Source organism: Triticum aestivum, chromosome 1D (assembly GCF_018294505.1).
Source record: "Triticum aestivum cultivar Chinese Spring chromosome 1D, IWGSC CS RefSeq v2.1, whole genome shotgun sequence".
In the NCBI taxonomy this organism is placed as follows: domain Eukaryota; kingdom Viridiplantae; phylum Streptophyta; class Magnoliopsida; order Poales; family Poaceae; genus Triticum; species Triticum aestivum.
This window is the reverse complement of record NC_057796.1, coordinates 440,462,890-440,476,929: the sequence shown is the minus strand read 5'-3', so window position 1 is coordinate 440,476,929 and position 14,040 is coordinate 440,462,890. Positions and strand designations below refer to the sequence as shown.

At 36.4% G+C, this 14,040-nt stretch overlaps 2 long non-coding RNA genes across 2 annotated transcripts; both read right to left on the bottom strand.

Moving 5' to 3' along the window:
- Nucleotides 1-369: 369 nt before the first annotated feature.
- Nucleotides 370-2,937, bottom strand: LOC123182731 (uncharacterized). The gene is made up of 2 exons (XR_006492293.1): nt 2,800-2,937; nt 370-972 (listed from the first exon to the last, which is right to left on the bottom strand). It is a non-coding gene; the product is annotated as an uncharacterized lncRNA (long non-coding RNA).
- A 4,593-nt stretch (nt 2,938-7,530) lies between these two features.
- LOC123173732 (uncharacterized) lies at nt 7,531-8,461 on the bottom strand. The gene is made up of 2 exons (XR_006486477.1): nt 8,171-8,461; nt 7,531-8,067 (listed from the first exon to the last, which is right to left on the bottom strand). It is a non-coding gene; the product is annotated as an uncharacterized lncRNA (long non-coding RNA).
- Between the last annotated feature and the right edge of the window lie 5,579 nt (nt 8,462-14,040).

The window sequence follows — 14,040 nt, the reverse complement described above, 5'->3', positions numbered from 1 at the left end:
GATTACCTTCACGTTCTAACTTGATTATTTATTTGATACAGGATCTATTCTGGGCTGGCGAGGCCAACAATTTGACCGACGGTGTGCGCAGTGGTATAAAATCCTACTCAGTACTTACCGTATTTTTCATTATGTTGTATCAGATGTAGCAAGTTATGTTCACTTAGCAGTTTTAATTGCAAATTTACGGGGTAAATTCATATCGTTTTCTCAGGCAGTTCCACCCGGAGGGAACACTTCTCTATGGCCACAAGGTTCTCATTCAAATGCCACTCTGGGCTACACAGAGAACTACACACGTAGAGGTTTCTCCTATAGGATCCCTAGCATAAGAACTCGTCTCATAAATTCATAAATAAATATACCAAGTGAAACCAAGAAACTACATCATTTCCACAACATAATTTACATATGGCTTTCCCTTTCGGGAGGCCCCGAAGGGATTACACAAGCTAAAGAAAATTACCTTCTAACTACATTGTTGAGCCTTACAATGCTCTGGATATTGTGGCTCTTATTGCACGATGAGAAACTACTACTACTACTATTGAGCAATGAGCTTGCTAGCTGGATTGCAGCTCTTTGCTCTATCAGTGGCTGGTGGTTCTTCTCCGTCTGGTGTTGTGTCTCTTTTCGCAGCAAATGTCTCCTTTTATAGGCGAGAGAGCAGCTCTCTGGATGGCTTCCGGGAGAATGCACCTCTTTATCTTATATATAGTAGGGATGCATGTGTGTCCCTCTAGGCGATGGATAAGAGCGAGAGATAGTGCCCCGACAAACTTCAATCTTCTGCAATCTATCAAATCTTTGCTTTGTTCACGTGGGCATTGTCTCTCCGTGAATAATTGGCTGACCTTTGTGTACCAGTCTTTGCTCTTCGGCCATACAGATCTTCATGCGATTAGCCTCCAGAGCTTCTCCTGCCTTCAAGAAACCTTGTGCCAGTGTATGCGTACATACATGCCAAGGCTTCTTAAATATTCAACATTGCTTCATTTATTTTAAATTTAACTTGCTTAAATATTAAACATTGCTTATTCATTTTTTAATTTTTTAATATTTTTTACAGGGTGTCCACATTAGGAGTTGTGCGAATCATGCCTTAGAATAGTCAATTACGGTGAGCCAGAATTTTAATATGGTGCAATGGATTAATTTTAGGTTTGTTTTTCTTAAAGAAAAATATAGAAGATAAAACAAAAAAATTGAAAATAAGATTTGTCGGTGATTTGATGTTTGTCTTTATATAGGTATGTTGCAAAGCACAGAGCGGCATCCTTATCATGTCGTACCATCTACAAAGCCGTGCATAGCGGTCTTTAGAATATTGAATTTGATGGTGCCAATGTTTTAATACGATTCTCATGATATTAAGCAAGTGTTTTTCTTTTAAGCTGCTTAAATATAAATAAAGGAGATTCTTTTTTGAAAATGTGATATGTTTGTGGTTTGAGGTTTGTTCTTTTTATTGTTGCATCCATTGAGTGCTGGAGTGGATGCCGGTGGGAGAGTGGTGGTTAGGAGAGAGGTTTGTAGGTGTTTTGCGGGACATTTTCGGATAAGCGGATTGTGTGTCGAATTCAGAACAGTGCTTATATCGTCCACATAAAATTTTGGTAGTCTGGCGCACATTTGATCCATGTCATTTTCCAAACGATTTTTACATGATCGTTATGCAGGAAAAACATCGGCATGGGGGTCTTATCCATTAAGTAAAATGGGAAAAGCCACCAAGGGTAAACGGTGGAGAGAAACTCCAGTTTGCACAGATAAAATTGAACTCGAAAAATGATGGATGTGTAATTAATCATTATATGTGTTTGCAAAGGTTGCGTCGAGCTGTTATGAGTGGGGTGGCAGTTGTCTTTGCTGGATTGATCTCCTAATTAAATTACTTACCTGCCCGTGGACTTTAATTGGGTATGTGCTCAGTGGAAGAGGGGACAGCCTTAACCACAGGTCGTAGGACGTCTAACATGGGATAGCACTTTTGTGGAAGGGAGAATACGGTGGCTTGTAAATAGCTGGAGGATGAAATACACGACAGTACTACAGGGCTGCGTCTGATCACCAGAAAGATTGACGTGGAGAATAAAGAGCGCCATGGTGCTCGGCTTCCAAAGAGCATTTTTGAGAAAATTTTCTTAATAAATATTATATCAGATTTTGATTAGGTTAATATGGGATTAGGTGAAAGTGGTAGACAGGTATGCTTTTTATCATGAATAGTATTTACTATTCATTAGGTAGGGCACTATTCACAATAGTGTTTACTATTCGGTACACTATTTGGAATAGTAGTTCACTATTCATAGTAATATTTAATTCAATATGATTACCTTCACGTTCTAACTTGATTATGTATTGGAAACATGATCTATTCTGGGCTGGCGAGGCCAACAATTCGACCGACGGTGTGCGCAGTGGTGTAAAATCCTACTCAGTACTCACCATATTTTTCATTATGTTGTATCAGATGTAGCTAGTTATGTTCACTTAGCAGTTTTAATTGCAAATTTACGGGGTAAATTCCTATCGTCTTCCCAGGCAGTTCCACCCGAAGGGAACACTTCTCTACGGCCACAAGGTTCTCATTCAAATGCCACTCTGGGCTACACAGAGAACTACACACGCAGAGGTTTCTCCTATAGGCTCCCTAGCATAAGAACTCGTCCCATAAATTCATAAATAAAAATACCAAGTGAATCCAAGAAACTACATCATTTCCACAACATGATTTACATATGGCTTTCCCTTTCGGGAGGCCCCGAAGAGATTACACAAGCTAAAGAAAATTACCTTCTAAGTACCTTCTTGAGCCTTACAATGCTCTGGATATTGTGGCTCTTATTGCACGACGAGAAACTACTACTAGTACTGAGCACCGAGCTTGCTAGCTGGGTTGCAGCTCTTTGCTCTATCAGTGGCTGGTGGTTCTTCTCTGTCTGGTGTTGTGTCTCTCTTTGCAGCAAATGTCTTCTTTTATAGGCGAGAGAGGAGCTCTCTGGATGGCTTCCGGGAGAATGCACGTCTTAATTTTATATGTAGTAGGGATGCATGCGTGTCCCTCTAGGCGATGGATAAGAGCGAGAGATAGTGCTCCGACAAACTTCAATCTTCAGGAATCTATCAAATCTTTGCTTTGTTCACGTGGGCATTGTCTCTCCGTGAATAACTGGCTGACCCCTGTGTACCAGCCTTTGCTCTTCGGCCATACAGATCTTCATGCGATTAGCCTTCAGAGCTTCTTCTGCCTTTAAGAATCCTTGTGCCATTGTATGCGTACATACATGCCAAGGCTGTTTAAATATTCAACATTGCTTCATTTATTTTTAATTTAACTTGCTTCAATATTCAACATTGCTTATTCATTTCTTTTAATTTTTTAATATTTTTTTACAGGGGTCTTCCCTGCCCATATGATTGATAATACCTTATTAATATTTAGAATAGCTATTTTTGGGATTTCTATCAATATTCGGGTTGAGTATAGGTCCTCCGCGCCCGAATAATTGATAGCAATATTAATATATGCAATTTGGGCTTTATTCAGGCTGCTGTCCATGCCCTGCTATGTCCATATTATCATCATTTAACAGATTTAAATCATATTTTTGATCGCATTCATTCTTTATTTCTTCAAATTTTTCATCCATTTCATGCCTTAATTCTTTTAATATTTCTTATTTTAATTCTTTCGTTACTATTTTTGAAAATTCTTCATCCATTTCTTGATCTATGTATTCACTGTCTAAAGGGTCAAGCCCCTTTAGAAGGCATTCTTGATATGTTTGATATTTTGGAGACTCTTCCTTCTTTATATTTTTTAGCTTGATGCCTCCCCCTTTGTAGGAGTTGGTGAAGTAGGTATGCTTCTTCACATTTGGATATAGTCTTTAGCCTTTGGGTCAATCTAATAATCTGGTCCTAATACCTTTCTTGCCCAAAATAAGGCATCATTTATACTATAATATCTTTTGAATGTTCAATCTTCTCTCTTTATTATTGCATCTAATTTTTCAATCATAATGTTTTCCCATTCCGAATATATGCCAGGTTTATTTCCATCAAATATAAGATATAGTGTTTCTCCTTTTGGTATTTCAATCTTTTCTGGCTTTGGCAAATTTTTGTTTAATTCATTACAATATTCTGCCAAACTATTGAGAATTGATAAAAAATATCCTTTTTCCTCTCTCTTGAGAGTATATTGGAACCAAAATTATCCAATAATCATCTTTGAACTTCATCAAGCTTGATATGGGTTTTTGGCTTGAAATTGAATGTATTTGGCTGAAATACTTTCAGCCTATTTTCTTCTCCAAAGAAGAGGTATTCATCCTTGGTGGTGAATAATCCTTTCTTCATTTCTGCAAATTCGATGCACGAGAAAATATGTCAAGTAAGGTATTATCCTTCCCCTTAATATGCTCAAAAATAAATATATAACCATTCCGAGCTATGGTGTCTTCAAATAAGACCCATCTTCTGGTTAAGATTTTCTTACTATTAATTTTATTGTAATAACGACATATAGCTTCACAGTCTATTCGCACTGTAAATTCTTTAAATCCTCGATATAGCCTAAATGCATTTATTGCATTTACAACTGCAAGGATTTCCCTATCAATATTATTTACCGTTTTAATTTGTAACTTCCTGAAGCATATCTGCATATTTTTTCATCTGCTTTTGGAGAGTATTTATTGGGCTTTTGTTTTAGTATCGCACCCCATCCTACCTTAGATGCATGTGTCTCAATTATAAAATAATTGTCTTCTAACGGCAATTCTAGGGGTTTTAAATTCTTGACTTTTTCTTTCATGGCCTTTAATAATTTTATATCTTCAGAATTGAAGTATCTTTGACCATTTTTCCTTAATTTAGCATATAAATTTCCTGCTAGCTTTGCTAAGTTATCTATATAGTTTCCTGCATAGTTTACAATTCCTAAGAACTGCTATAAAACCTTTTTATCACTCATATTATCAGGAAACCCTGATATTTTCTTTGCAATATGTTCTTGTAGATATATCTTTCCTTCTCCTATTTCATGACCAAGAAAATTTATTTTTTCTTTGCAAATATCCATCTTCTTTTTGGATAGTACAAGCCCATTTTGATCTACCTTTCGAAAGAACACTTCAAGGTGGGCTATGTGCTCTTTGTATGATTTTGAGAATACTAACAAATCATCTACGTATACCAATATAAATGCTTGATTCTCATTAAATATATTTTTCATAGTCTTTGAAATAGTGCAGGTGCATTCTTTAGACCTAATGGCATTACTAGCCATTCATAATGGCCTTGTGGACAAGTAAATGCTATCCAAAGAATAGATTCTTCAGCCATTTTTACTTGCCAAAATCCTGCCTTTAAGTCGAATTTAGAGAAATATTTACTTCCCTGTATTCTGTTAATCCATTCCTGCTTATTAGGTATATTGTATGCATCGTCAGCTATATTATCATTAAGCCTTTTGAAATTAATTACCATTCTAGATTTACCTCTAACTTCTTCAGCATGATTTCTAACTATAAAAGCAGCAGACCAATGAGGACTTCTCCTTTCTTTTATAGCTTTTACCTTTAATAACTCTTCAATATGCATTTTGAACTCTTCAATATGTTTTGGAGTAGCTTCTATTGGTCCTGACTTAATTATATAATCTGGATTTATGATATTTATTTTGCAAACTATAGAGTTCTTATCCCAGTGTTTCATTGGTATTTCTCCAATAATTTGTATGCTTTCTAGTCTTTGCACAATCTTATCTATAAATTTTTTAGATTTTATATCTCTATACCAATTTGGCGAAAATGATTGTAACCCAATGCATTCTGTACATGTGTTTTCTATATGATATTCTTCTATGGTCTCACTAAGTTCTTCGTCTTTACAGAATTCAAGGAGACCTGGACTTGTGCTATATTCATCATCTAAATTAGATATTTCTACATTTTGTAAGGACTTTCATTTTTTTGCACTTCAGATATGTATGGAACATTCTCTTGATAAGGGATAAATGTTACCCCTTCTTCATGTATGATTGTGGTTTGTAAAGATTGTTGTAAAAATCTTAACCCTATTATCATGTCATCATTTATTACCGGCAAATCTCTTATTGTAATTTCATCTATTATATATTTTGTGCCATTTATGTAAGCTTCAATATTATACGCTAGCTGATTATGGATCTTCTTTATTCCTGACATATCAGTAGATACTTCAGCTTTATTATCATCTATAGTGTCAACTATTTCGGGACATCTCATAAAATATTGATCATGGATGATGTTCTTAGTGCAACCAGTATCTAATAGTGCCAGTATTTTATATGAAATATTTGGCTTCAGAACAATCCTAACTGTGATCCTTATCCCTAACACTTCTTTGAATGTTAATCAAACAATATATTTATTCCCAAAACTAGTAATTGCATCTTTTAATTGTATTAGCTTGTCTCCTTTTTTATCTGTTACCGTTACCATTTGCTCTTTCATTTCCGTGTTTTTTGCAACATTATTATTTTGCTCTTTACTATTTTTTAACTCATCTTTAAGTTTTTCTAGCTCTGCTTCTAGCTTATTTATTCTATTTTCTAAATTTCTAACCCTACTCAATAATATTCGCTCTTCCGGTTCCAATTCTATCTCCTGTCTCCACTTTTTATTATTGGCTCTTAGACCTGAGGTACAGGCTTGTTTTAAGCACAAGCTACATGTGAACCTATTATCTTGGCTTGGATAGTATATACAAAAGGCACATTTTGTGTTATAATCACCTTTTCCTCTAATCCAATCATGTTCACATTCTACTTGGTTCATCATTTCAATTTTCTAACCGGCTAATTCATCTATTAAGTCTATTTCATCTTCACTTGATTCATATTCTGGAGCCTCATTTTCTACTTCATTTGTTTCTATAATTGAATATATTATCTCGTCGTCTTTTATTTCATCATCACATACTAATATATTCTCATTAACACTCTCTCTTGTTCTTCATATTTACTAGAGTACCTTTTCTGATCTTTATTAGGGCAAGTTCTACTTCACTACAAGAAATCAGTTAATCCATGACAGATTCAAGCCGTCATAGCTGGGTGCAAAATCATCATGGATGGGCGTCCATGACGGATTTGAAATCTGTCATGTATATCGCGTCATAATTTAACCACAGTGCACTCCATGACGGATTGCCAAAACCCTCATGGATGTTGTTCCCAGCCATGACGGTTCTTCACCGTCACCGATGACATGCTATTAAAGACGTTAACGTGCATGCCACGTCATCATCTGACTTAGCAGCCGACATGGATCTGATGTGGCCGTCCACAATGTTATCGGCCCAATTAGGATTTTAGCCCACTATTTTTAGTGTCGGCCCATGTGAAGATTGACCCAACTAGGGTTATGGACAATTAATTTCAGTTGTGGCCCTTGTTGTAATCGGCCCAATAATCTCAGCTAGGACTTGATATGTCTTCAGCCCACTAATTCTAGTCCAAACCAATATCCATAATTATGATCCATTAATGTTTTGATCACATCAGTTTTTATTAAGATTTCTTGTTATATCAATCAACACTACTAAAAAATACAAATGACACAAAGACAAATGGCATCAAAAGTAAATGCACCCCACAAAAGGTAAAATTACAAATTACTGCCTAAGCACTATGCCAACATTGCCACCAACTCGACGTCGCCCGAGCGCTCGACGGAGATCCTACACGGGCCATCCCTGCACTATGGACGGCGCAACTCCAGTAACCACGTTGTTCACTTTTCTTGCCATCATAGCACTCATCCGCGCCATCCTTGTATGCTAGGTACGCAGCGGTGGATGGGGATGACGAGCATGTCGCCGCTCCTGGCAGCTATTGGCACTCGATGGCAGGGGCCACCACCACATAGATCTCAGCGATTAGTCGGCGAAGTTCCCCGGCGAAGGGTCGACCCTTCTCTTCGGCGTAGCCCACGCCCCCCCCGATGGCCCAGCGCACGCAGCTCCACTTCTGGCGGCGGTCCTTGCCTCGCTGCAGCCTCATAGCGCCTAGACCTACAAGGCAAAGGAACTAATTGGAGAATAGCGGCAGAGATCTAGGGGAGCAGGGGCGGGATAGGAATGAATCGATCTTGAGGCAGAAGAGGATGAAGGCGACCTCAGCGCAGATGACCTCGGGTTCGCCGGGAAAGTCTTCCTCCTGGAGGCCTGTGTAGTGGACGGAGATGTAGCAGCGCCCGGCGGGTCGACGAGCCCGAAGGATGCCTTGATGGCTCTGCCCCTCGTCCGTGTGGCACACGGTGGTGGTCGCGTTCCTGGACGTCGAGATGCAGGCCGTCTGGTGGAGTAAGACCAAATCGGGATAGGTGGAGCAGCGTGGGGAGGTGGCGGCACCGCCGGCGATGCAAGGCCTGGTTAAGGGAATATGGGTTGAAGGAAGCACTGGGAAATTATTTGTGGTAGGTAGCCAGGCCATGGATCTCCCCATAATAAAGACCGGCGGCTAGTGGGGCCACGGTTGGAAGAGAAAAGAGAGAGGGAGAGCAGATGTTTGAGCCGTAGGATCTTGGACGATCAGATGGTGCATATGAACGATCCATGGGAGGGCTCGATCAACCAATCAGAATGCAAGATTTCCCTAAGGCCGGATACAGGCTCATCGTTCTGAACCCTAGTGGACTTTTGTTGACCTTAGCCTAACCGAGTGTGGCCAGCCCAAACTCGATTTTTTTTTCTATTTTTCAAATAAGCAATTAAGGCCCCGATGAAGTACTACCTTGCAAAACTATTTTGTCTTATATACCATAATAAACAATTACATGTAATTACTATATAGTATATGCTATTTTATAGGAGCTTCAATAATTTCTTAACTGATTTGATATTTTGTATAATTTCTGAACGTGACCCGTTCTCTCTCGAAACCTTGATTCTTCCTCGCAGATGCTCTGGTTTCGTAGTAGTCTACATGAAAAGTTTTGTGAAATGCTCTCAAATTTTTACCACATCCACTGGGAGTCATATGATATCATGCAAAGTTTCTTATTTTTCTTAATTTGTTTGAATTTCTTAGAATTAAAAACCAACAAGCTCCATGTTGGCGGTCGAACCTTGGCACCCTGGTGTTTGGCACTGCTTTTATTTTGTTGGATAAGGCCTAAACATAGACTAAATATCATCAATAGGATTTTTAACCCATTTCTAGCAGTTATTTCACATACTTGCAGTTCAAATCTGAGTTATATTCATTAAATGCCTAAAAATGCACTTAACGGGTTAAATGTAGCAAACAGACTCGAAAAAATACCCAATTTTGACATGTGACATTTAATGGTATATGTTGAGTGTAGAATGTTTTTTAAGGCCAACAGATAATGCAACCATCGCTTTTGTCTTCAAACTTAACCCGTACTCTCTCGAAACCTTGATTCTTCCTCGCAGATACTCTGGTTTTCTTAGCAATCTACAAGACACCTTTTGTGAAATATTCTCAAATTTTTACCACAACCACTAGGAGTCATATCATGACATCATGCAACGTTTCATATTTTTTTGACTTTCATATTTCTTACCATTATTTCACACACTTGTCGTTCGAATATGAGTTTTGTTCAGATTTTTTAACCCATTTCTGGCTGGCCCAGATTGAGGGTTTCACACGAGCCCTTGTGTGTTTAGTTCGCCCTTTTTTCCTTTCTTTTTTTTTTGTTTTGTGGTTTTGGTTTTCGGTTTGGGTTTTTGGGTTTTCTGTTTTGGATTTTCTTTTTTCCTGGTTTTTATTTATTTCTTTTCTCTTGTTTGGTTTTTCTACTCTCTTTTTTCTTTTTATACAATTAACATTTTTTAATACAAACTGAGCTTCTTTTTAATGTATGATGAGCTATTCCTTAATATAGGTTGAACATTTTTTTCTATATATAGTGAACTATTTTCCATTGTACAATGAACTTTTTTTAACATATGGTGAACATTTGTTTATACTTACTCAACTTTTTTTAATGTATGACGAACATTCTTTAATATATGGTGGACATTTTTTAATATGCACAAAACTTTTTAAAGACATACACCGTACTTTTTTGAAATAACCATAAAACAAAGAAAAACATGATGAACACTTTTCCACACACAATAAATATCTTTAACACGTGATGAACATTTTTTAATATATGGTGAACATTTTCAAAAATATAAAAACATACATTTTTTGTGAACGATGAGCATTTTTTAAAACATGATCAACATTTTTTATTAATATGCCTCTAAATACTGGATGAATTTTTTTTAAAACATCTAAGAACATTTTTATTAATATGCCTCATATTTGGAATTCTTTTCCTTTTCTTGTATAAGGCCTAAACAGAGACTCAAGAACACAAGTATGATCTTGAAACCAATTTTGCTAACTTTTTTATGCACTGGTGGGTCAAAATTGAATTATATTCATTAAATGCCTAAAAATATAATAAATGACTTAAATATAGAAAATAGATCCAAAAAACGCCAAATTTTGATATGGATCATGTAATGGTGTATGTTGACTGTAGAAAAAAATTTCAAGGCCAATGGATGAAGCAGCAGTCACTTCGCCTTCAAAACGGTCATTTTAGTGTTAGAACTTGCGGCATACATTAAAATGGTGCAAAAACTTGGTTTGAACATGCAAATATGATGCAAATCTCCTTTGTATACGCTGGCGAAGCTAATGAGGCTTGACAGCGTGGCGTAGGGCCTGCTGTCAGTGACCATATTGTTTGGACTAGGCGTGTGGTGTTCTCTTTTTGCAAAAAAACCTAAATTTTTATTTTTTGTTTTTTCTCATGTAAAGGACCCTGTCAAGTGTACACGGTAACTGCATGTGTGGTATTGGGTGGTCCCACCTGTCAGCCAAACATCACAAAAATTATTATAGTATTAGAAAAAAAATAGGAGTCAGGCAAGGATTTGATCCGTTGACCAGCCGAGAGCTCAGTCCAACACACCAGATAAACAGTTTTTTTGACAAATCACCATATAACAGTTAATGTCATATAAGGATACTCAGCCTTTATATCTTTGTTAAATAACATAAAATAAGAATTCTAATTGAAAAAAAAAGATACAGCCGTGTGATTTCGAACCAGCGACCTTACCACGAGGCGTACCTACCAAATACTCCCTTCGTCCCAAAATAAGTGTCTCAACCTTAGTATAACTATATACTAAAGTTAGTACAAAATCGAGACACTTATTTTGGGGCAGAGGGAGTACGATACAACAAACGGCATTTCGTGCATTAATAGGATTTTGTCAACCTTTATACAACAGTACGCCCGCTGGGCTAAACAGACTGCAGTTATTGGGGCCCATTTTAAATATGTTAGTTTTTTTCTTTACTTCTTTTAGCCCCAAAAATGTAAACTATAAGTGTACATATAATTGTAAATACATTTTCATTTGAGATTCTGCAGTCCGAGGTACACTAGGCTAATTTTTTACACATATATTTATATTAATTAAAAATACATTTCTAATTTTTAGAAACACAGAAATATTATTAAAACAACATAAAAACATTAAAGCTTGCATAGTTTTATATAAAACATGAATATTTATAAAGAAACTTGTAAAGAATTTGAAATACACATATTTTCTAAAATTACTTTTATATTTTATTTAATATGAAATAAATTTTTAATTATACAATTAATTCATAATTTAATTTGATGGATTTTTTAAATTAATAGATGAGCATTGTTTTAGTTGAATATATTTAATTTATATGTATATTATTTATAATTAAAATTTACATTTCTTTACAACTTTCAAAAAGTGAAAAAAAACATAAATTGTAGCCCAGGAGCATGTTTTGTTATAGACATAAACTGTAACAATTATATTTACACATGAGAGTACATAGTTGGAGTGGCACGCCCTCCTAATTGTTTTACTTGTTACTAAAAAAATTGTTTTACTTGGGTAGCTGGCTTGAAACCCCATGGGCGTGACCTTTTTATGATTAAAACTCTTTAGTCACGTTACTTAATTCAAAGATATAAAACATGTGTATGCTTCTACATGGTGACGTGAGCTCTTGGCTGATGGCTAGCTGCGCACGCTGTTTAGACCGAGGTCACTGTTATGAATCCCTCAGTGGCATATTTTTTTTCATTCTAATAAAATTTGTGATGTTTCACTGACAAGTGGAACCACCGGATGCCACACCTGAGAGGGGGCCTTTTCGTGAGAAAATAATAATAAAAAACCGAGGTTTTTTTGCAGTCACTCACAGCGAGCCCTATGCCACGCTGTCATGCCTTGTCACCGTCGCAGTCGTATACAAACGAGATTTGCATGTCCAAACCAAGTTTTTGTATCACTTTAATGTATGCTGCAAGTTCTAGCACTAAAGTGACAGTTTGCTTCAAGTTTTAGCACCACCGGTGTAATTGACTCTTTTTTAAATGTCACAAACCTTTTTTTTGGCTTTTCCATGTTCAATTTTTTCCAAAAGACATTCTTCATTTTCAGTTTGTTTCTTTTCAAATGCATGTCAACTATGTCCAGTAGATGTTCTAAATTTTCATAGACACGTAACATTTTTTGATATGCATTGAACATTATTATTTTTTGATATTTTAATAATATAAGAGTATGGAAAGATTCTTATAATTGGGCGTGGAACAATATTATTGATTCATAAGATTGGCCAAAATCTTTTAGGAGATTTCACAAATGTTTGATATACATTGACGTTAAGTAGTATACTTAACTATTGTTTTCCTAAGCTAAAAAACTATTGTTGTCCTTTCGCAAAAAAAAAGAATATAGTTGTCTACGTGTGCAAATTACTAAAACAACTACCCCGCAATTTTTACTAAAACAGTTACACTCACGCATGATCTGTGTGCGATTCTTCTTTGGATATTTTTTTCGCTAAAATCTGCAATGCATGTATCTAAGAAAACGAAGCGATGGCCAGGTGACACAAAGATATGGGAATGGCGCAGTGGCAGCCTCCTAGGCATATGAGCGACATGTCCATGGTTTGATCCCTCTCTCCCACTAAGATTTTTTATTAAAAAAACATACAGTTTCTGTAAAAAAAACTTGTGCTGGTTCAACGTCCAACAACACAGCAGCAACACATTTCCCTAGAAAATATATGAAAAACTAAGCAGCAGAAGGTCATGGTGGTTCAAACAACATTTAAAAAACTAAGCCTAATATGTGTGGGTGGGTCAGGCATGGCATGTCAGCGCGATCCATCCGTGACGGTCTTCATGGCGTACAGCTGGTCGAATCATGACGGTATCTGTGACGGTCTATCATATGGGCGCCATTATTGTTGGGCTTGTTCCGATCTCATTGAATCGTGACGGCTTCCATGATGAAGCGGAGAAATCCGTCATCGATCATGACGGTTTCTTGGAACATCATCAAAAATCTGTCATGAATTAACAGTTGTCTTGTAGTGCTTAGATGATCAGGAGAGTTACATATGAAACACGTGCATGTTTTATCATAGGTTTTCTTAGGATTATATCTTCTTACATTTCTTTTATGCAACAATGGCGCTCTATTATCTGACCTTCTTAAGATATATCTTTTCTTTGTTCTAAATTTTCTACTATCTCTCCTTTGTGGTTTATAATATTTGTTTTTCCTATGCCTTTCTTCTCCATATGTTAGTGGTATTTGGACAATGTTATTGCAAAAATGTAATCTGATTTCTACATAGATCTTTGGGCTTGAATGCTAGTACACACCTTTCTTAATTGTTTGAAAACAAATGTTATGGCTTGGGATATATTTACCACATTTCCTCCTGTTTCTTTTTTATACAACTCAAATATTATGGAACCTAGAGGATCAGGTAACTTATTAAAATATCTTTCTACTACACCTACATTAAAACCTTGTTTAGCAGTGGTAGCATTATACAAATAATACTAGAAAATTCTTTAATACCTTTCCAGCTAGTTAATGTTAATTTTTCTATTTCTCTTAACCTTTCATTTTGCAATGAGGTATGTCCTAATTCTGGAT